This window comes from Pelodiscus sinensis, chromosome 5 (genome assembly GCF_049634645.1).
Source record: "Pelodiscus sinensis isolate JC-2024 chromosome 5, ASM4963464v1, whole genome shotgun sequence".
NCBI classification, from domain to species: Eukaryota; Metazoa; Chordata; order Testudines; family Trionychidae; genus Pelodiscus; species Pelodiscus sinensis.
In genome coordinates this window covers 110,269,468-110,291,795 of record NC_134715.1, presented here as the reverse complement: position 1 = coordinate 110,291,795, position 22,328 = coordinate 110,269,468, and the positions used below count along the sequence as shown (strand labels likewise).

Sequence of the window (22,328 nt, the reverse complement as noted above, 5' to 3'; positions counted from 1 at the left end):
TGATCACTACCCGTTGGGCGCGACGGTCTAGCCAGCTTTCTGTCCATTTTACAGTCCATTTATCCAATCCATATTCCCTTAACTTGCTGGCAAGAATATTGTGGGAGACTGTATCAGAAGCTTTGCTAAAGTCAAGGTATATCACATCCACTGACTTTCCCATAGCCACAGAGCCAGTTACCTCATCATAGAAGCTAATCAGATTGGTCAGGTATGACTTGTCCTTGGTGAATCCATGTTGACTATTCCTGATCACTTTCCCCTCTTCCTAGTGCTTCAGAATGGATTCCCTGAGGATCCCATCCATGATTTTTCCAGAGAATCTCTTCTGGAAAAGCTTCTTCTGAAAGAAGCCTGCAGTCTGGATGTAGCCATTGTGGGCTGGGGTAGGGTTATTAATCATCGGTAGCAGAGATAAGTCTTCGGGTTTTGCATCTGTTGATCTGGCAGAGTTTGGTGCCCCTTTGAGTTGATGTGTCCTTGTCAGGGGGAAGCTGACTTCTGATGATAAGTTTGGTGTGTTTATCTGAAGGCCAGAGAGGGAGACAGGGGAAAGATGTCTTTCAGGAAGCGGTCTCCATCAAGTAGAGCTGTAACTGTTCAATAATATCCTATGCGAGTTCCCAGATGGGGTGAGAGGTGACAATATGAGATTTGGTCAGAGGGTATTTTTTCCCCAGGATTGAAACAGGTTCTCACTGTTCTATGACGTGATCTGTTTCTTTGATAGAGTCTCTAGTTTGGTGAAAACAAATAGTTTGGTGAAGGCAGTTTTAAGCATGGTAAGGTATATACTCTGCACTTTCTCCTCTGAAGCGTCCAATGGCACCTTAAAGACTGAGAATTTTATGTGGCAGATCTGCCACGTACATTGGACAAACTAGACTGTCTCTATGTAACAAAATAAACGGACAAAAATCAGTCATCAAGAATGGTAGCATACAAAAACCAGTGGGAGAATATTTTAGCCTTCCTGGACTCACAGTTACAGACTTGAAAGCTGGAAAACTTCAAAATCAGCCATGTGAACTGATGAGCTGGAATTCAGATGCAAATTTGACATCAGAATGGGTCTGAATAGGGGCTTGAAATGGCTCTCATTACAAAAAGTAATTTTCCACTTTAGTTATCAGCATCCAGCCTGGTTGAGTTGGCTCTGAGGTAAGACTCCCGTCTTTGTATCCCTCCTATCTGTTTCTTTTTCTTTCACTCCATGCATCTAATGAAGTGGAGTTTCTAGAGGAAATCAGTTGCATCCAGGAGGAAGCTGGCCCTTTGTGTGGTGAGTGGTTTGAGGATGGTTTTTAGGGATCCCAATATTTCTTTGGCAGGAGTGCCTTGGCCAGATGTGATGGGTCTGCCTGGGTTCCCTTATTTGTGTATCTTAGAAAGGATACAAAGTCCTGAGGTGAATTCATGGGGGATAAGGTTATAGAGTTTTTCTTGGGGTTGTGTGAGGAAAGATTTGAGGTTATCCTTAAATTCTGGGGAGAACGGCGGGGTGGGGTTGTCTTGTCCCTGAGTCCTTTATAGAAGATTGTCAGAGAGTCATCAGCTGGTTTTGTCACATAATCTTTGTCATTGAGAACTATGATGGTATTTGCCTTCCTTTTGACTGCAGGTTTGATTGCTGTCTTGTGGCTAGATTTCAGGGCCCGGACAGCCATCCTTGAGGCAGTGGATGTGATGTACATTAAGGATTTCACAGTCAATTTTTTTCCTGTGGCAATATTTTTGCTTTTTGGTACATGCTTTGTATTTGTAAAAGACTTTTGCATAAGCAAACTCCATTTTAGTGGAATTTACCAAACTCTGTGAGCAGCAGCTTCTTTTATACTTGCTCAATAGATGAAGAGAACTATAAATACTTTCCTGTATTATAAAAAAAAAAAAAAAGAGAGAGAGAGATGATATTAATGGTTCAAATTCATCTTCCATTCATTGTTGGTTAGGATAAAACAGGAGCCTGACGGATCTAGAAAATGAGATACATGTAAAACCAGGCCACTAAAGTTTTTTTTGTGTGTTTGTGTGTACAGTACAAACAGCAGAGTGAGAATAAAGGTATTATTTAAGAAATGTGTGTACCAGAGAGGCATATATTACTGTAGTGCTGATCTAATACATTTCAAAATCAGTATTGCACATTTTCTACATTCAGTGTACTTACAAAACTTCATTAAATATGGAAATGCTAAGAAAAGACACAACTCCCATTGATTCAGTGGTACAGAATCAGGCCACAATGATTCTACAGATTGGACCTCCCTGGTCTGGTACCGCTAGGATCTGACCAGTCCCGAATGAGAGAATTTTCTGGACCAGGGGTGGTGTCCTCTGCCCCGAGCCAGCCGTCCCCAAGCCAGCCAGCCTCCTGCCTCTGGCTCCGTCTACACCCTCCTCAGACAGGCTGTTTGCTCTGCTGATCCCCCAACCCCAGGCTGCCATGGGCATCTGGAGTTCTCCAGCCCCTAGCCCCATGCTGCCATGTTTCCTTGCCCCTGTGCTGCTGCGGACTTCTGCACTCTTGTGGGTTGCCAGAGTTCTCAGCCCCACACTTCCAAAGGCAGACAGGCTTCTTTAGTCCCTGACACCATGCTGGCCCCTCACTGCTGTGGTCTGCGGGTGTTTTCTGGCCCGGCCCCAGCACTTTTGCAGCCCTGGCCCCGCTGCCCCTGGCTGGGCTGCTTGCCCTCCTACATAAGTCTCCTGGACTCTCTGGTCCAGGGGCATCCATAATCCAGACTATAGAGTGCCAGTTTTCAGAGGTTCAACCTGTAGTTAATATCTCCCGGGGGATGTGTGCTACCTGTAGTGAATCAGCACAACTTGAGCAGCCAAACACACAGTTAGGCCAGCCCAAACCCCTCTCTCACTGGCCTTTTCTAATTGGTGGGGATGTTGTGACGGGGGATCCAACCCCCACATTGACAGCGGCCTGGAGCCAGTGGGCTGCGGCGTGGGTGGAGCAGCTGGTGCAGGGCAAGAGAACGCGCCCGGGGATGCCACGCATGCGCACCCTGCCCCGGGGTCAAGCCAGCAGGCATTAGGACCCGGGGATGCTGGGCAGAGCGGGATGTGGGCGGGGGTACGCTGGGAGGGAGCAGATAAGGGCAGAAGGGAGGAGGAAAAAGTGTGTGGGGGGGAAGACAGCAGGGTCTGGTGTTGCTTTCAACCACCTCCTCTGCCCCCCGCAGACTGAGGAAGTGGTGACCACACCAGGGATGCGGAGCCAGGGGACCCGAGCACCGGGAGATGACCTGATTGCCTGGGCAGCGGACCACGGAGGCCGGGGTGGACTGCAGCCTTAGGAGGAGGACAACTGGACGGACACCGGACCTCCAAAGGGTCTCCCCAGGAACGCGGACGCAAGCTGCCAGGACTGAGGGCCCATGCTGCAGGAGCAGCCAAAAGGTAGACAGAGGCTGGCGGGGGCGGGGGTGGGGGGGGCGCGCATGGGGCAAAAGGGGCTGCAAGCCCACGGGACCCCCATCCCGGGGCGGGGGAATGCTCCCGGTCCCCAGGACTTGGGTACAGATGCACTGGCTCCAGAGGAGGAGATCTATGGGGCAGTCACACACACATGCTTCCAGTGAATAGGCAGCATCAGGGGCCTGAGGTTTGCTAATGTAGACAAGTGTTCCATTTTAGGTTTGTTCAAGTCTGTGTGGCTCTTGGGATAGAACATTTGTGGGTTTAGAGAGAAACATTGAGTCCCTGATGCCACAATGTGCAGGGAATTTTGAGTTGAAACTCAAGAGTATTTGTCCCCTCTGAATTCTTCCCTGCAAGATTTTTCCAACAGAGCATTGATAATACTGCTACATGATCAATGGAAAGGAAGAAATACTTCCCCAGTATCCCATGGCCTTACTTCATCACTGGTCCTGTTTTACAAACTAAAGGAAGCATTCTTAATTAAATTTACACTATTGTCTGTCATCTTTTGAATATTATCATCATTAATTCCCATATTTCTCAACATTATACCCCAGGGGTTTAGATAATGTGAGCAATAATGTAAAAGTTCCCCAGTTTGAGTGCTCTAAATAGATTGAGATTTTCTTTAGTCTCCAGTGGGCTGCAAAAACTGTTGGCAAATCCAATCTTCAGTCTTTGCTTTTCTAGCTAAGGCTTCTCTGTTTGAACATGATCTGAGTAAGGATTCACTTGAAGCAATATTGATCTGGTCCAAGAACTGCTTATGTTGAGATTAATTGATTTGAAACAGCTGTGTGAACAGTTTGTTCATACAGTATGTTTGTTCAATTGTAGTTTCCAGGAAAGCTGCAATAAATCCGTATGTGCATGGGATCTTTGACAGCAGGATAGTACATGAATAATGAACATATCTGTTATGAAACTTTATTTCATAACCACATTAGATTTATTTTCTCTAGGTTCATCGGTTCATATTACTTTTAATTGATGATAGATTGTTTTAATGTATAACAAATGCATGGAATAACTGATATTCATGTGCCCTAGAATTTAATTCTGGTTTTGTGAGATAGAAGGGAAGTAGATAAAGCACACTGGAAATATGAGGTGACAATAAGTGTTTGCTTGAATAGCCCATTGCCACACCTTTTGCTCCTATTTTGCTGATGTTCAATAGGTTCTTTATACATTCAAACCTCAAAATATAGTTTAAGTTATAGGAGCTCTTTGCTTGTTCTGTTGGTAGAAAGGTAAATAAGTTGCTATCAGCAGCATCACTGACCTGTCTTTCTTACCCACAAATCCATCAGTTGCTCTTCAAAGTCCCAAAAATGTACTGGACTTGGTCTTTGTTAGAGAGGTAAAGTGTGAACTCTAAAAGGGGAAGAACTTTCTGTTTACAATGAGCAGGTCATCTCCAGTTAGCAAGGACTCTGAGCTATTGTCCTGAAAGCTCTTGTTTTCTACCTGCTAAGGATTCTGTGGTACCTACAGGACTCCTTGAGAGAATACAGCTCAGTGAGGCCTCCCCAACAGAAACCAAGGGAGCAGTAGCAAAGTAGAGGTGACACCAGTGAGATCCTCCAGCACTTAGAACTTAAACTGAGCTGAGTTAAAAGTCTGGGCCAGGTGGTGGCACCTCATTGTAGAACTTGGAAAGAAGCTTCAAGAAGACCAAAGCCAAACTTGCAGAGGGTTCTACTCTTAGAAGTCTGGGCTCTGAGTGGGTTTGAGGTGGGTGGCCATTGGACCCTTGCCTATTGGAGAGAGACTGGTGTGGAAAGAGTAGAATGGAGCACTACAGTTTTGCTGAGTGATTTAACCTGACTTTCAATATATTAATAGCTGATTTCTCTCCCCCGTCCCTTTCAGCTTCTGTGTTCTTGCTTCTCTTAAAAAAAGTTTCCCTTGTTTGTCTAATAGAATGCTTGGGAGAGGGAATCCTGCCTACATAAGAGAACTGGAGCAGGAGTTCTTTGTGTCCTCCTCCCCCTGCATTCTGGGTGGATCTTCAATTTTTTTTCATGAGACTCTCCACCTAGATGTATGGAACACCTTCATTGCTGCTGCTAAGTGCTTGAGAGAAAGTTACAAGAGTATATTTCTGCGTAGACCCTTTCAGCTGTGATGTCACCTGATCAATTACTGTCAATCTCCAGCAGAGCAGAAAAATAAGATTTCTTTTCTTTTTCCTCCTGAGCTTTTAGTTTTATTGATAAACTTTAGAAAAGGGTTGGTATGAAAATAATAGTATTGATAGTGGCAAATCTGTTGCTCATGGACCCACTGATTTCACTTGAAGGCATCCATCATCTGGCTAATATAAAGACACTGGATGTCTTTTCCTATTGCTCTTATTGTCCTGTGCATGGTTATCAAAACTATGTTGTGCTTGGCATTGTAACTACATTTCATTTCCCCTTTTTAAAGCAGTCTTGTTTTTTTCCTCAGAAACCTCTTCATATTTGTCTGACTTCTGTGCTTTATAGAGGTTATCCAGCCAGATATTCATATAGCCCTCCTCACCTCACTTCCCAAACATGAATGAATGTGTTCTCCCAGAATCCCTGTGAGGGAGAAAAGAGCGATTATTTCTGTTTTGCAGTGTAGCAGAGAGGGATTAAGGGTCACCTTCTCTAAAGTGCCTGGATGATTTTGTAGCCTAACTTACATCTCCAAAAGTGCCTTAAAACACTAAGAAGCATAATTGTCAAATACCAAGTGCCTTTGAAAAATTTAATTGAAGGCCTGGATTCACAAAAGGAATAGGGGCTGATGCTCGAATCTCGGTTTAGGAAACACTGCAATGCACAGTCTCCCACTAAAGCCTATAAGTGCCTGAGCTCACTCAGCATCCAAATTACTGCAGTAAAAGCTCCCTTGGGAATAGATCTCCATTCCAATCCTTTCTCTCCAAGTGGAGATGGGACTTAAACTGGGGGGGGGGGGGGTGTCGCATATTGCTAGTGAGACCTCTAAGTCCGGTGGTTAGCATAATGAGGGAAGAATACTTTTTCCATGGGTTCTTGCTAAAATAGGACAGGTGCTTAACTCTAGGAGAGCATGCGTAGCTGAGAACTACTAGCAGAGCTAGGGTTCTCCCTGAAGCTTGGGCTTATGACCTCACTCCAGGAGATGGATGGTGCTTCATACATACCTTTTTGGTCAGCATCTACCATTGCCTAGCCCAGGCATAGGAATCTGTTTGCAGATGATACCAAACTGTTTAGGATAGTCAAGACAGAAGCAGACTGTGAGGGACTCCAAGAAGATCTCACCAAACTGAGTGATTGGGCAACAAAATGGCAAATGAAATTTAATGTGGATAAGTGTAAAGTAATGCACATTGGGAAAAATAACCCCAACTATACGTACAGTGTGATGGGGGCTAATTTGGCTACGACAAATCAGGAAAGAGATCTTGGAGTTATCGTGGACAGTTCTCTGAAAACTTCCACACAGTATGCAGCGGCGGTCAAAAAGGCAAATAGGATGCTAGGAATTATTAAGAAAGGGATAGAAAATAAGACTGAGAATATCTTACTGCCCCTGTATAAAACTATGGTACGCCCACATCTTGAATACTGTGTACAGATGTGGTCTCCTCACCTCAAAAAAGATATTTTGGCCTTGGAAAGGGTTCAGAAAAGGGCAACTAAAATGATTAGGGGTTTGGAACGGAGTCCCATATGAGGAGAGGTTAAAGCGACTGGGACTTTTCAGTTTAGAAAAGAGGAGACTGAGGGGGGATATGATAGAGGTCTATAAAATCATGAGTGGTGTGGAGAGGGCTGATAAAGAAAAGTTATTTATTAGTTCCCATAATAGAAGAACTAGAGGACACCAAATGAAATTAATGGGTTGCAGGTTTAAAACTAATAAAAGAAAGTTGTTCTTCACACAGCGTGTAGTCAACCTGTGGAACTCCTTTGCCAGAGGAGGCTGTGAAGGCTAGTACTATAATAGAGTTTAAAGAGAAGCTAGATAATTTCATGGAGGTTAGGTCCATAAAAGGCTATTAGCCAGGGGATAAAATGGTGTCCTTGGCCTCTGTTTGTCAGAGGCTGGAGAGGGATAGCAGGAGGCAAATCACTTGATCGTTGTCTTCGGTCCACCCTCTCTGGGACACCTGATGCTGGCCACTGTTGGCAGACAGGATACTGGGCTAGATGGACCTTTGGTCTGACCCAATACGGCTGTTCTTATGTTAATCTCAGTGCCTAACTCAAGCTTTGCCAACATTTGAACCTAGATTCATGTCTCAGCCCCATGCTTTAACCCCAAGACCACCTCTGTCAAAGTCAAATTCTTCAGCAAATAATTTGTGTGTTATATAATAATTTTAATCTCAAAAGAGTCCAACGCATATTAAGTAATCCATAGAGGTAGAGAATTCCTTGCCATTGAAAGACAGACAATTCTTTGTCTGGAAAGCAGCAATCAATGTGCAAAGACATCAAAGCAGTCTGCCTTCACTTAGAAAGTACCATGGGATCTGTAACTCTCACAGAAAAATGGCAGGAACTAAATTCTAAAAAGTTAATCTTATTGCCTTCCGTGTCTGTCTCTGCTTTGTCCCTTAAGCCATGATCCAGCAATCAAATCTGGTCTGACAGACACTGGTGCCTTCACCCCCATTTGTTTTTAGCTGAAACTGAGTAGCGTTACTTGTGTGTCTGAAAACAAATGTATTGTTCCACTGTGACTGTCTTAGACGCCTAGATTCACAGTTGACAGGGATTTAAACTGCCTCCATGTATGTAATATTTCTGAGTGTTTTACTTAATTCAGAGGGTTGTAAAATGGCCACACTACTCCTCTAAACTATAAATTAATGTTTTAGGAGAATAATGAAGTTGAAATCCTTAAATTGAAATGTACGTACTTTTGTCACCTTGTCAAAACTTTAAACTTATTTTTATAAGGTTTTTCATTTTAGTTTCTAGAAGTAGAGTTGTTGGACTGAAATGTTATCTGGGAATGCATTGGAAACAGTTGAAAAAAGATTCAGAAATAAAGACAAAATGCTTAATAGTTACATTAGTCAAACTCTTAAGTGATAGAATAAAAATGTCTTTTAAAGACAATAATAGCTGCTAATATAAATGTCTCAGTGCAGGAGTGAAGATAATACAGACTAAAGACTTAATAATAGACATTTGTAATGATCACAGATGGGAGGAAATACTATACTGTGAGCTATACTAAAACTTCAATGTCAGGAGGCACTCCAATCTTATCAGTAAACTGAATTCCTTAAGTCGACTTAAGGTTAATTCTATCCTACTTTATTTGTGCAGAGAGAGACCAAGCAACCAATGTTTCATAATCTGATTTTTCCAAGGCACATCTACAGGTGTGCAAGGCAGTTTTCCAAGGTGGTGGGACAATGTTAAAAGTGTTTATAGCAATAAATGATTTAAAGTACTCTGAAGCAGGGAGTGCCAATTGTTTTATGGGAGTCCATTGTTTTAGCATGACACTTGAGCCATTTTCAGGGGGATGAAAACAAATATTAAGACAGACAAGTTAGAGTTGTAACAGAGGTATGATATAAATCTATCTAGTACACTCATTCACAAATAAGAGCACCCAAACCCAGCCAAACATGTGCTTTAATTGCTGGCTATAGTTCTCTGGGGCACAAGAAAAGCCTTAAGGCCAAGATTCTGCAACTGAATCTTTGTGGATGAATTGTGTAACCTGGGAAGGATTCTAGTAAAATTTGGATGGGTAAGTCTCACCAATCTGATCAGGAAAAGATCTAGGTTTGTCCTCTATCCCAACTTACAGTTCAGTGGAACCACAAGGTTCCCTATCTTGAGGACTGGCAGGTGACCAACAGCAACCAGACTTTAACTCAGGGAATTAAATAGAAAACCGCTTTATTGCTAATGGAATAACGATAATGCTTACCATGAAAAAAACAACAGTAAGAACACAAATTACTTGAATTCCTTCCCAAGATGTCATTAACACAATCAAATTAAAACTTATCTAAGTGTACAAGGAGTAATAATAATAATTCCTACACACACAAGGTGCCCATGGTTTGATGGAGAAGGGTGGCTTCCCTTCCCTTGGAAGACCTGGGCGCAAGTGTTAGTAGGATTCCTAAAAGCAAACTTAAGCAAAATTAAGAAAATAAAGAAGCAGTTATAGAAGGAGCTAGATATAAGTGTTCAGTTTCTCTGACCTGACAAAATAACACACCAGAGTGGACTGCTTTCAGTGACACTGGTTCAGCAGCCCCGATATCGCAAAATCCCTAGGCCTAAATATCCTTTTTGGCGCCAAAATGTTCCGGATATACCACCCTTTTCCATAATTGGGCCTAGCACCCTAAGATTTCTGAGGGTACCATTTTTTTTTAGAAGAAATCTTTGGGTATCTTATGAATATTTATTATGAATGACTGATGTTTTCTTGGATAATTTCTTGGAGCCACAGAGAAAGCGCGGGAGGTTGTGGTCTAGGGCCTCCATCTGTTGTGATTGCGCAGGAAATTCAAAATAACCGTTAGTGCTATGTTAGCAGATTTATACTTTAAATTCCAGGCAGGATTCAAAAAATAAACTCTTGCGCCAACCACAAACTCTTGCTTCACCCCTTTATGGAAAATCACAAACAAGTATTTCACTGATTATCTACTGCTTTAAGCCATTTTACAGAAAATGAATTCTGCAGGCCCCTTGCATTACCAGCATATTTAAATCTATATAAAGGAAAAACAAAAATGAAATAATAAAGCTGCTAATTAACTAAAACAAAGCAAATATTTTAGTAGGCTGAAATAAGGCAGATAACAGTTAATAGGCTAATAAGTGCTGCACCTAATGATGTTTTTAGTCTGGGCTAGCTAAGCTGGCTGGATGTGAAGTAATGAGGCTAGGACTAGAGCTTGTAGGTACAAAATAGCTGTGCCATACCAGAGAATCAGACTTTCCGTACCATAAAGTTGGACTGAGGCATGACTCAATATTTCCAGGCCCGTGATCAGGTACAAAAAAAAGGGAACACTTTTTTGGGTGGTGATTTTAAGAGACCAGGTGGCTCTTTAAAAGCAGCTCAGATGGGCTATGTCTACACTGCAGCACTATTTCAGGATACCTCTGGTATCCCAGAATAGTTATTCTGCAACTTTTGAGCCCATTCGTTATTTCAAAATATAACGGGCTCGCTATTCTGATGTCCCTGTAAACCTCATTCCACGAGGAGTAAGGGATGTTTCAGAATAGCAATTTATTTCTAAATAAGTGCTGTGTAGACAGTGCCAAATTTTGAAATACGCTATTTCAAAATTGATGCGAAATAAGCTATGCAGTTTGCATAGCTCAAATTGTGTATCTTATTTCGAGCTTTGGGTGCTGTGTAGATGCACCATGTTGGGTATGAAAACCTAGTTTGGTTGAAAGATGGATCAGCGGGCAAAGAGTGCAGCTGTCTCCACAATTTTCTGCATGGATTTTTAAAAAGAGATCTTTAACCTTATTTATGATAGAAAATAAGGATATGATAGAACTCTCGTATTAATTCCTTCCATTTGTTTTCTTCATCCCCTTTTTGTAGCACTAATATTCCCTGTTCCTTTCTCTCATCTTTAAATGTGAGCAGAGTGTCTTTTTAAAAGGCATTTTTAGTGCCTTTTAAACTTGTTTTGTGTTTGTTTTTAGCAATACAGCTGCCTGTGCACCAGATGGTAACAGCACTGCTGCTCTACTTTTTTAGTTCAGCCCGTCCTTAACCCATTCCATAATCTTGTAGAAGAGTTGTAGAATTTAAGGCCAGAAGTGATCATCGCGTCTGACATCCTGTATATCACAAGCCAGTAAACCCAGAAACTAAAATTAACTCATATGACAGCCCTCAACAGACTTCTCTGCCTGTGACACATAGTTTTATAGGAGAAACTGAGGTGCACCTTCTCTAAGGCCCCTTCAGTGACAGGGACTTGATTAAAATGAGAGATACCCAGATAATCCCGGCAAATAACCCACACCCCACTCTGCAGAGGAAGGCAATCCCCTCCTCCCTCTAAGGTGACTGACAATATGACCCCAAGGAAGGTTCCTTATTGATCCTACATGTGGCAAATAGTGAGACCCAGAGCAAGCAGTCCCATCATACAATCCCTGCACACATTTTTCCAATTCTCTCTCAAAGCTGTTTTTGCTCCCATAATTCCTATAGTTCTATGCCTTTGATGTTTAGAAATCATCTTCTGTTTTCCATCCTAAACTTGTGCACAGCTAGTTTATACCTATTTGGGCTTGTGCCAACATTCTCCTTGAGCTTACATGGCTCTTCCTCCTCCCTGGTATTTAATCCCTGACACATTTATCCCTTCTCCCCCTTCCTTTTACTAAACTAAACAAGCCAAGCTCTTCCGGTCCCCGCTCATTAGATAGGCTCTCCATGTCCCTGATCCCGCTATAGCTTTTCTCTGCACCTGTTCCAATTTGGATCCCTCTGTCTTGAACATGGGATACCAAAATTGTACATACCCTGCACTCCACTATTACTTTATACAAGCTAGAAGTGCCTCCCCTGATGCATTTGCCCGTTTTTTCAGTTGGATCACATTGGTGACACAGTCATCCTCTGACTAACCAGTGCACCCAGGTCTTTCTTCTCTATCATTTCCAGCTAATGAGACACCCCCGCTTATAGCAGAAATTATTAGATCCCAAGTGTGTGACCTTACACTCTGTACTATTGAATTTCATCCCATTTCTGTTACTCCGGTAATTCAAGGTTATTCAGATCTTCCTGCACAATAATCTGATCATTCTCTCTCTACTGACAATGCCACCCAATTTTGTATCATCAACAGGTTTCATGAGCGCACACTTATTTCTTGTGTCAACGTAATTAAAAAAGATACTGAATAAGATTGGTCCCAAAACTCGTCCTGGAGGAACTCCTAACAGCCTCCTGCAGTCCAATAGTTCTCCTTTCAGCACAACCAGCTGCCTTCTTCCTTTAACCACCTTAAAAATCTTGTACTAATCACCTTCTTCTCTAATGAAATTAATAATTTCCCATGTGGTACTGTCAATTGCTTTACTGAAATCCAAGTACAGTATTAGCTCTAGTGTATTGCTCTGATCTTAACCATTCTTTTCCTCAAAGAAGGATCTCAGGTTAGTCTCGCACAATCTATCTTTAGTAAATCCATGTTCCATTATTCCTTCTTTTCTGTTTAGCTCCATGAATTTAATTATTCATTCTTAAACAATGTGTTCTAAAACCTTACATACTGCAGTAAAAGCTCTATTATCTTGCACTCTATTAACCAACATTTCTGATTTCTTCTCAGTACAAATCTTCACTGGACTAGTATATTATCTAGCACATTATGCAATTGCATACTCTGTGCTCTACTTTTATGCAAAAGAGGCAGAAGACAAGTAAGCAAGCTGAAATCAAGGATTTATTCAAAAAAGCAGCTACTGGGGTATGTTACAGGGTCATTACAGATTCAGTCCAATCTCCTACACCTTCTACGTCTACAATGATAACTAATGTTGATAACAATGACCCCGAAGCATTGCAAAATCCTGAAATGCCTTCTGAATCATCAAAGATTAAATTATGTTCAGTTTAATATTAGTGTTAAGTATATGTTTAGTAATGTGGATGTACACCATATTCTGCCCATAGTAATATGTAGTGTTATAAGGATCTACTATACAGAAAATGTTACCTGTGTACACCTAAGTGCTTCAAGAATCCAACCACTCTATGGTGCAGCACTATTACTGGATTGGTGAGTACCTGTGTGCTATTTTACACTTGATTCATTTTATTGTATTCCAATTCTTTGAAAATTGGCATTTAATTAGTAACTCCCAGTTAACTGGCACTCCCCATTCCTGCAACATGTCAGATAATAGAGTTTACTGTACTGAGATCAGACTAATAAGTCTATAATTGCCTAGATCACTTCCCCACCCCTTTCTGAAATGAAAGTCCAATTTTAGCTATTCTCCAGTCATATGGTACTATTTCCAAATAGAGATATTCATTAAAAAATTCCTTGCAAGTGGACTTGCAATCTCATGTGCCAGTTCTGTCAGAATTGTAGGATAGAAATTATTCTCTGCCCCTAATTTGAGCACATTAAGATACTGAAACTTTAATTCTGCTTCAGTTGTAGTAATTTCCATTTCTATAAATTCACTTCCATTACCCTTTCTGCCTTCATACCCATGTTCCATATTCTCATCTTCACTGACAACTGAGGCAAAGTATCCATGGTGCTTTGGGGCCAGACCTAAATTATCTTCATTCCCTCCCTGTGCATAGCAGCCTGACTTCATCCATCCTAAGTCTCTATTTATTAATCATAGCTTAAAAAAAACCCACCCCCTTACTATTTTAATTTCCTTGGCAAGATTTAATTCAGCTTGACTTATCTTTAAACTAATTTATTAAAAAAGCTTTGCCCTCCATATTTATGTCCTTTCATATATAAATATATAATCCTTTCATATATTCTGGAATATAGACTCTTCCTCCAGTTGATTTCTCTAAATTTCCCAAAGTCTGTTCTTTTGAAATAAAAAACATAATTGATACCTGGTCTTGGTTATTCTTCCATTTAATTTAAGACAGAGTATGAAGCTGTTAGGAGTTTCTCCTTTGTACATTTAAATTAATTGTATTACAAAGGGGAAACTCTCCCTACATTGAGATTAATGTCAGAGCTGAAAAGTGTGGCAAGCTCATGTGAACCTCAGGAGTTTAAGATGGCATCTATAAATGTATTATAACCTGATGACTTTCTTCATCCCTCAGTAAATCCTTTTATATCTCATAGAATTCCCTCCAATTCCAGAAAACGTCTAATAATATAAGCCTGTTGTAGTTATTATAGAAGACAAAAGAATGAGAGTTGAGAGGTTAAAGCTAATCTAATATAATACATAAGCACAGTTTGTTCTCTCCAACTTCAGCAATCCAGTTCTTGCAGCTGATGGGAGGCTGTTCAGAGGGAGTCAGCTTTCCTCAGTAAACAAGAGGCCAGTATTTCCTCTGAATTCTTTCTGCATCACTGATTATTCTACATTAAGTTAAAGACACCTATGTTAGAGACCCATATTTATGTCTCATGTATGCTTGATTTTTACATCAGAGACTCTGATGAGGGGAACAAATTGATTACAAGACCTCCATGCTTAGGGAGAATTGAGGCCCCAGTGCAGAATCCAAATAACTGGGTCATGTATTGCAGAAACCCTTGGGAATCATCTCTAGTAGTACCATCGTCCTGATACTCTGCTATTTCATGAAAGGTCTTTATAATGCCTTCCTAGCACTTTCTGGGCCTTGCTATAGTGCATGTGTGTGCGCGCTCTCTTTCTCTCTCTCTCTCTCTCTCTCTCTCTCTCTCTCTCTCTCTCTGTGTCTCGAAAAGGCTCAGAATTCTAAGAATGTCAGAACAATTCTTTTCTCTTTCCTTAGTGAAGGCAAATAATTTGTATGTATTTTCAGCTTCACTGCCCACTGTATGTTACTTAGCTAGCCTGTGCTTTGCTGCTCTGGGGTAAGCCTTGATGCAGCCGAGAATCTGATGAAGCCCTCTTTCCACTCAGCCTGAACAAACTGAAAGTTTTTAGAAGGGATGAACACTGGCATTTTCTGTGCCTATTATTTTTGCTGGATTAGAATGAGCCACTGTCTGACACCATGTCATTCGATAGCACAGGTTGAACCAGCCGCGGATGTGACTGGACCAGAGAGCCCTAGTGGAGGACCAGAGTCCTCCAGGGTCCCTTTAAGCACAAGCCTCAGATAACCTCAGGCAGCAGCCACACAAAGTAACTATTGATCTGATGCCCTGCTGGAACCAGTTTCAGCTGGCCTTAAATGCGATTCAGTGTCCACTCAGTGTGGACGCGCTATTTTGAAATAGCAAAATGAATTTTGTGTCTAGACATGTTATTTCGAAATAAGTTATTTTGAAATAATGCTGTAGTGTAGACATACCCTAGGACAAAAGAATGAGAGTTGAGAAGTCTCAGAGGGGAGCCGTGTTAGCTTGTGACTTAAAAAAAATTAAAAAAAAAAAAGTAAAAGTGGTGCTGTAGCACCTTAGAGATTAACAAAAATATATAAATAGCATCATGAGCTTTTGTGGGCACAACCTTCTTCTTCAGATGCGTGTAGTAGAGAAGTTAAAGCAGGTCAAATACAAACTGAGCTACATATTCTAATTCCAAATGGTGGTGGTTGTGCAATAAACTTCCAGTTTCCCAAAAGTCTTTCCAGTCTACCCTGAATAATTCAGGGGATCTCGATCTTCCTGTTCAGTTATTCTGCCCTATTAGAATCCAGACAGTATAAAGGTAACAAAGATCTTGCTTTGAATACATATTTGTCTTCAGAGAAGACAAGTTGATGATCTCTGAACCCATATGAGCATTTTTTCTGACGGAGTAAGGAAGGTTTTCTCTGTGGTGTCTAGTTATGTAGCCTATGTGCAGCTGCCAATGCTGTGCAGTGTAGATGGACTCAGTCTTGCCTTCAGCTTTACCAGAGGAAAAAACCATCTAAAACCTTCCTCAACACTCCTTGATGACTCCTTACCACAGATTTAATGAAATATGTCCACTCATGGCAACACTTGACTGAGGAGAGTATTTGCAGTCATACACAGGCCCTCTGTGAATTTGCAAGCAGTTTCCAGTTAAACACAGACACCAAGAGTGAGAGAACTAAATTGTAACTGAGATGCATTACATTACCACACTCCATCACATTCACAGGCACTTAGATTAATCAGCATATTACTAGCAATTACTGCAGAGTGGGAGAATGCTACAGCCATAAAGGATGGCTGGTTGCTGATGGCAAAAGATGGGTGCTATGGACTAAATAGAAAGATACAGTTTGGAGACCTCATGGAACTTTATTTCATTTCTGGTATTATTCATTTATCACCAAGTAACCCACAAGCAGTGGCATCAAACCAGGAGGGCTCAGTTCTCGACATACCATCTGGGTCAAGTACTGACCATTCCACCCTTCTGGAAATTCCAGCTAAAAAAATTCTGCTAGTTCTAATTGGAAACTATGGTTTGGAACAATATTGGCTCCTGTGGCAACTAGTTTTCCAGTTAATTGATGCAAGTGGAACCTGTCAGAGTTTCCAGTGGGGAAGAATTTCCACTGGGGGAAACAAGTCTGACCACAACTAATGGATATTCCAAATCTGAGTTATGCCAAGAAAGACCACCCCACTGACTGAGCTCCTGCAACAAAGCTTCACCAGTGTCAAACCTCAGAATAGAGTATATCTATCACGTGACTATTTATGAAGGACTTCTTATGTAATGGCTGAAGTTTTAGTCAGCAGCAAAGATTAAACCAGGGTCTTCCAGAGCTAAAAAAGCACGAGAAGCTATTTCATGAGCTAAAGCTCCCAAGATAAGATGTATAGTAGACTCATAATTTTTTGCCTGGGCGGGAAGGGGCAGGGCCTAATCCAGAAGGAGTGGGGCCAGAATGCTTCTCGGCTTCTCCCCCCTTCCCCCCACACCATAATTGCTGTGAGGGTGGGGGAGCCACTTTGCCCCCCCTTTTCGCTAGGCACCCATGCCCCTGGCAGGGTGGGAAGAGGGAGGGAACACAAGAGGTAATCATCACGTGATCCCTCTCCTGCCTATTAATTTCATTTGGTGACCCCTAATCTTTATATTGTGGGAAAAAGTAAATAACTTTTCTTTATTCACTTTTTCCACTCCTTTCATGAGTTTGTAGACCTCTCTTATATACCCCCCTTTTCTAAGCTGAAAAGTCCAAGTCCTTTTAATCTGTCTTCATAAGAGACCCATTCCAAATCCCTAATCATTTTGTTGCCCTTTTCTGAACCTTTTCTAATGCCAATATATCTTTTTTTAGATGAGGGGACCACATCTGTATGCAGTATTCAAGATGTGGGTGTAACATGGTTTTATATAGAGGCAATAACGTATTCTCTGTCTTATTCTCTATCCCTTTCAAAATTATTCCTAACATTCTATTTGCTTTTTTTGACTGCCGCTGCACACTGAGTGGATGTTTTCAGGAAACTATCCACAATGACTCCAAGATCTCTCTTGAATAGTTGTAGCTAAAGTAGACCCCATCAGGTTGTTGGGATTATTTTTTCCAATGTGCATTACTTTACATTTATCAACATTAAATTTCATTTTCTATTTTGTTGCCGAATCATTTAATTTGGTGAGGTCTTTTTGAAGCGCTTCAGAGTCTGCTTTGGTCTTAAGTATCCAAGCATCTTTTCAGCCTTGGTGGAAATTATACCCATTTCTCAACTATGCAAACTGATTTTCTTTGAATGAATGTGATTAAAAACAGTGGCTCCAGCAATTATGATATTTCTTAGAAAGGAGGCAACATCAGAATATAGAGGATGTATAGGTTCAATTTGTATCTTATGTTACATCATCTACATCATGCTAATTTGTTAGGTAGAAAGGATCTTATTAAAGAAGTATTGAATAGTTGAATGTGAATTTAAAGTAATCTTAGGTTGAGGCCTTTAAGATACAGCTGGAATATAATAAAAATACTAACAGCAACGGCTGGCAATGGGGAATAGGAATAAGAATAATGGAGGAAGAAGGAAAACAAATCCTGTAAGGAAAAGGTGTTTAAGTGTGTTATAGGTGAAAGTGTATCCGGAACTTAGGCTACGTCTACATTGGCAAGATTTTGCGCAAATACTTTTAACGCAAGAGTTTTTGCGTTAAAGTATTTGCTCAAGAGAGCGTCTACACTGGCATGTGCTTTTGTGCAAAAGCATCCGTGCCAGTGTAGATGCTCTCTTGTGAAAAATTCATGTTGCCTGTCTACACTGGCCTCTTGCGCAAGAACACTTGCGCAAGAGGGCTTATTCCTGAGCGGGAGCATCATAGTTCTTGCGCAAGAAGCACTGATTTCTTACATTATAACGTCAGTATTCTTGAGGAAGAACTCGCGGCCAGTGTAGACAGGCAGCAAGTTTTTGGGCAAAAGCAATTGCTTTTGCGCAAAATCTTGCCAATGTAGACGTAGTGTACTTTCAGTAATGGGAGCATTGGCCACTGAAAGTAGGTTGTTTGTTTTTATGTCATGCAACACTCCAATTGCTTTAAAATGCAGTAGGGGTTTCTATCCATGTATATACATTAATAATAAAATCTATGTAAAACATTATTGAAAAGATTCTGTAATTTGTCAAATTAACAGCACTTTTAATGCATAAATATTGAGTAAACATCACTGAGTTGTTAGAAGTAGCTGTAAGATTCCTCAGTGAAAGGGACAACCTTAGCAAGTGAAAATACATTCTGCAAACATGAAGCATATGCTTATCATGACACAAAAGTTAGAATTTGCAATATATACATTGTATACAACAGTGCCCAAAGTATATTGTTTTGATTGTGCTTTTTGTTACTTTAATCTATGCTACCATAGCTTATTTAGGAAGATTCAATTTGTGTCTCTCAAATAACCAGTACACAGTATGATGCATTCATAATTCACAATGTTCGAGAGAGATATTTCATGCATTCGTTTTACCAAATTGCCCTAATAACTAGCACTGTGTGGTCTAGGCTGTATCAAGGATTTGAAAGGAATTGCAGATATCCATTCTAGAAAACCAGCCTGGATTGTTTCTGCCACTACTAGTTAGCTAAGGACATGCAGTTATTCAGTAGCATTTTTTTTTGCCACATTGTTTAATAGTGGTGTAAAATTTTCCCTTTAATTGAAGTGCTGTAGATTTCATATATAATTATTATTGGAGTTTCCAAATCAATGTTTAGCTTTTATAGAAGCTAATTAAGGCCCTGAACTTGTATGCATTGATTTCTATTGGCTCCCCCCTGCACTGAGGTCAGTAACACAGTTGTGATATGAACAAGTGAAATGAACAAGCTTCAGTCCAATTATCCAAACTTTGTGCATCACAATGTATAAGCAAATGTGAACAGTTTGTGTTTTTAATCACTTATTTTGTAATGCAAGTTTCAGGTTAAAATAAGTTTTAAAGCCAATGTAAAGATTATCATTATTCACTCGAGACACACTGCATCCTCTTGTAGCAGACAGAAATAACTAGATTATTCAAAAATTGGTGTTGTCTATGGACCAAGTCCCTACAAATGCAGGCATTTTCTACTCAGTTCTGTCCACAGATAAAACTGCACCTAACAGTCTTGATTAGTGTTGGAGAAGGGATAAGAGACTGAGGGAGCTGGAATGCAGGCTGTTCCTTCTGGAGAAAGAAATGTGTCTGGTATGTAGCTGGTGTGTGTTTAAGTTTTTTTTTCTCCCTCTTCTAGTCAGGATCATTGAGATTTTGGGTCATTTCAAGGGAACATAGAAAATATTATTACATTCCAACTGCTTGCTGCAGAAATTCCAGGAACCCTGACTGTTCATAGTTGTATTGCTACAGAGTTGGTTTTATCCTGGCATTCTATTCAGTGTTCAGATTTACTCAGAAAATGTAACTCTGTGCACTGCACTGTCCTCATGTTATAGACTGGGAAACTAAAACAGGGAGAGGAAGTGACTTGTGCAAGATCACACATTAGTTAGTGGCAAAGCCAGTAACAGAACCAAGACCTTCTGACAATCTGTGCAGGGCCTTATCAAGAATTTCAACAGTTGCTGTCCATCACTAGCAATCTAAAAATCAAGTTTAGATTAGAAATATGCAAACACAAATTAATTGAGTTAAGTCCTGTGTCATATAGCTTGTTAGGCTAGGCAAGCGGTTCCCAACCTTTTCTAGATGGGGACTCATTTTGACAATTCAGTAAGACTTGATGACCCAGGGCAATTCAAAAATGGGAGGAGGAAGGGAGGCAGAGACACCTAGGGAGACATTTGGCAACCCTTATGAAATGTAATGGTGACCCATATTTGGGTCCCGACCGATATGTTGGGGAAACTCTGGGCTAGATGATCAAGCTTTATAGTATATGAACAATTCATTATGCAAAAATGCTTTTTAAAATATACCACAAAGTTCTTCTTTAAATACAGCCAGCATTTCCTGAAACTCTGATAATCTATCTACTCTTTGTTAGTCAGCTCATCATTTGATATCATTAAATGGTTCTAATTACAGGGATAAACATTGAGACCAGAATAAACCCAGGAATGAAACGAAGTTCTTAAAAGGTAAAATTATAGTGAGAATCATTGTGCCACTTAACCCATCAACCCCATTTTAAAATGTCAACTTTTAAAGAACCAAAGCATAATATAAAGTTTAAGATACCACAGTTTAAGATGTCACCCTCAAGGTGAAAGGGATATAAAAATGCATTATTCTTCACAGTAGGTTAAACTTCTCTCATGTGCTGAAATGGGCCTTAGATGTAGGCTTGAATAATACACATTACCTTCTATGCTAGTTCTTGTTAATGGTGTTCTTAAGACTGTCTTTGAAGTAATGGAGGCAGTTAAACATCAACTCATAGGCTACTGACTGGCCACCAAATAACGATGACTTTTGGTCCTTATAAACCTGGAAGTAGATTCCAACCTAAAAGTGAAAGGCTTTAGTTTTGGAAGACTAGTTTACAAATCCTACTACCGTGTCTAAGCCATCCAGTTATGTAGCTGGAAACCTGGTGGTCGGCCACAAAATAGCCACCCGAACACCAGATTGTCCCTAGGATCCTCCTTCTTGTCTTGTTAGTGTATAAAAGGAGATGTAGAATTTAATAAATGAGAACTCCTTTCCATTCCACTGTCAATAAATAAGATGTTCTGCAGAAAGAACGATGCCAATTTAAATACTGAAGAAACCATAAAATTCATGAGCCATTCAACACTGCTTGTGAAGTTCTATGAGAATATTTTGAATATGTTTTATATACAATAATCTAGAGGATGTATGAGCAGATAAAATAAAATAACTCATCTGGAATTTTTTCCCCTGGCTTTTTCTTATGGTGTTCTAAATTTGAAGTTTAGAATAACTATTCTTCCGTCTGGACATATAATCCAGAATTTTGGGCCTTTTGCTATATGGTCCTTGATTTATGCAAACTGCTCTTGCAGAGAGCACTATACAGAGAGTGTTATGCAAGTGGATTGAGGCTGATTACATATTCTTTTGCTTCAATAATTCAGAATTGAGGTATAACCACTAAGAAATGATTGAACTCCTTTTCTTCATCCAGGGACCATCATATTTATATTTCACGGGAAGGAATCAAATGAGGAAAAAAACCACACATTTCTTTACATCCATGTATATAATTTAATTTCAATAAAGATGAGGTGGAATAAAGAAAGTGTGTTGGCTTGTTAACTTAACTTACAATTTCTAATCAAATACACAAATGAAGGTATAGCTTATTGACTTTAAGGCTTTAGAAGTTGGCATTACTTTGAACACTGAAGGCCACAGTTAAAAATGTAGAATGCAATTGCATATTCAAAATTTGCATGAAATTATGCATAGTGTTTGTGTTGCTAAAAGTTGGACAGTGTAAACACTGTTTGTCTGCATTTTTTCAGACAAAAAACTTCTACTCTCCCCTCCCCCCATGAGCAGTGTTTGCTTTGTCAGCAGGAAAGCACTGTTAACACTAAAACGGGCTGAGGAAAAGCTTTTGTCATTCATGTTATTTTTTTATGAACCCGTGAACGACAAAAGCTTTGCCGCTTGATTGCCAATGTAGACAAAGCCTAACTGAGAGGTCCGATTTGGCCTGAAGAGACTTTTTATTGGTGATGCATGAGATGAGATAGACCAGCTTTATTACCAGAGCCCTGAATGTGCATGTAGTGCTGGCAGTTACATAACTATCAGGCCTGATTCTTCATTCATATAACTGCAGGCCAAGAATAACTCTGAGACCCCACAGCCA

General features: G+C 40.5%; 1 long non-coding RNA gene across 3 annotated transcripts in view; it reads left to right on the top strand.

Moving 5' to 3' along the window:
- Nucleotides 1-22,328, top strand: part of LOC102454236 (uncharacterized) — a 137,527-nt gene that overhangs the window by 70,436 nt on the left and 44,763 nt on the right. For all 3 annotated transcript variants that reach the window (XR_012904375.1, XR_012904376.1, XR_012904377.1), the window contains exon 3: nucleotides 3,198-3,414. This is a non-coding gene — a long non-coding RNA (uncharacterized LOC102454236). The remainder of the gene's footprint in view (nucleotides 1-3,197; nucleotides 3,415-22,328) is intronic.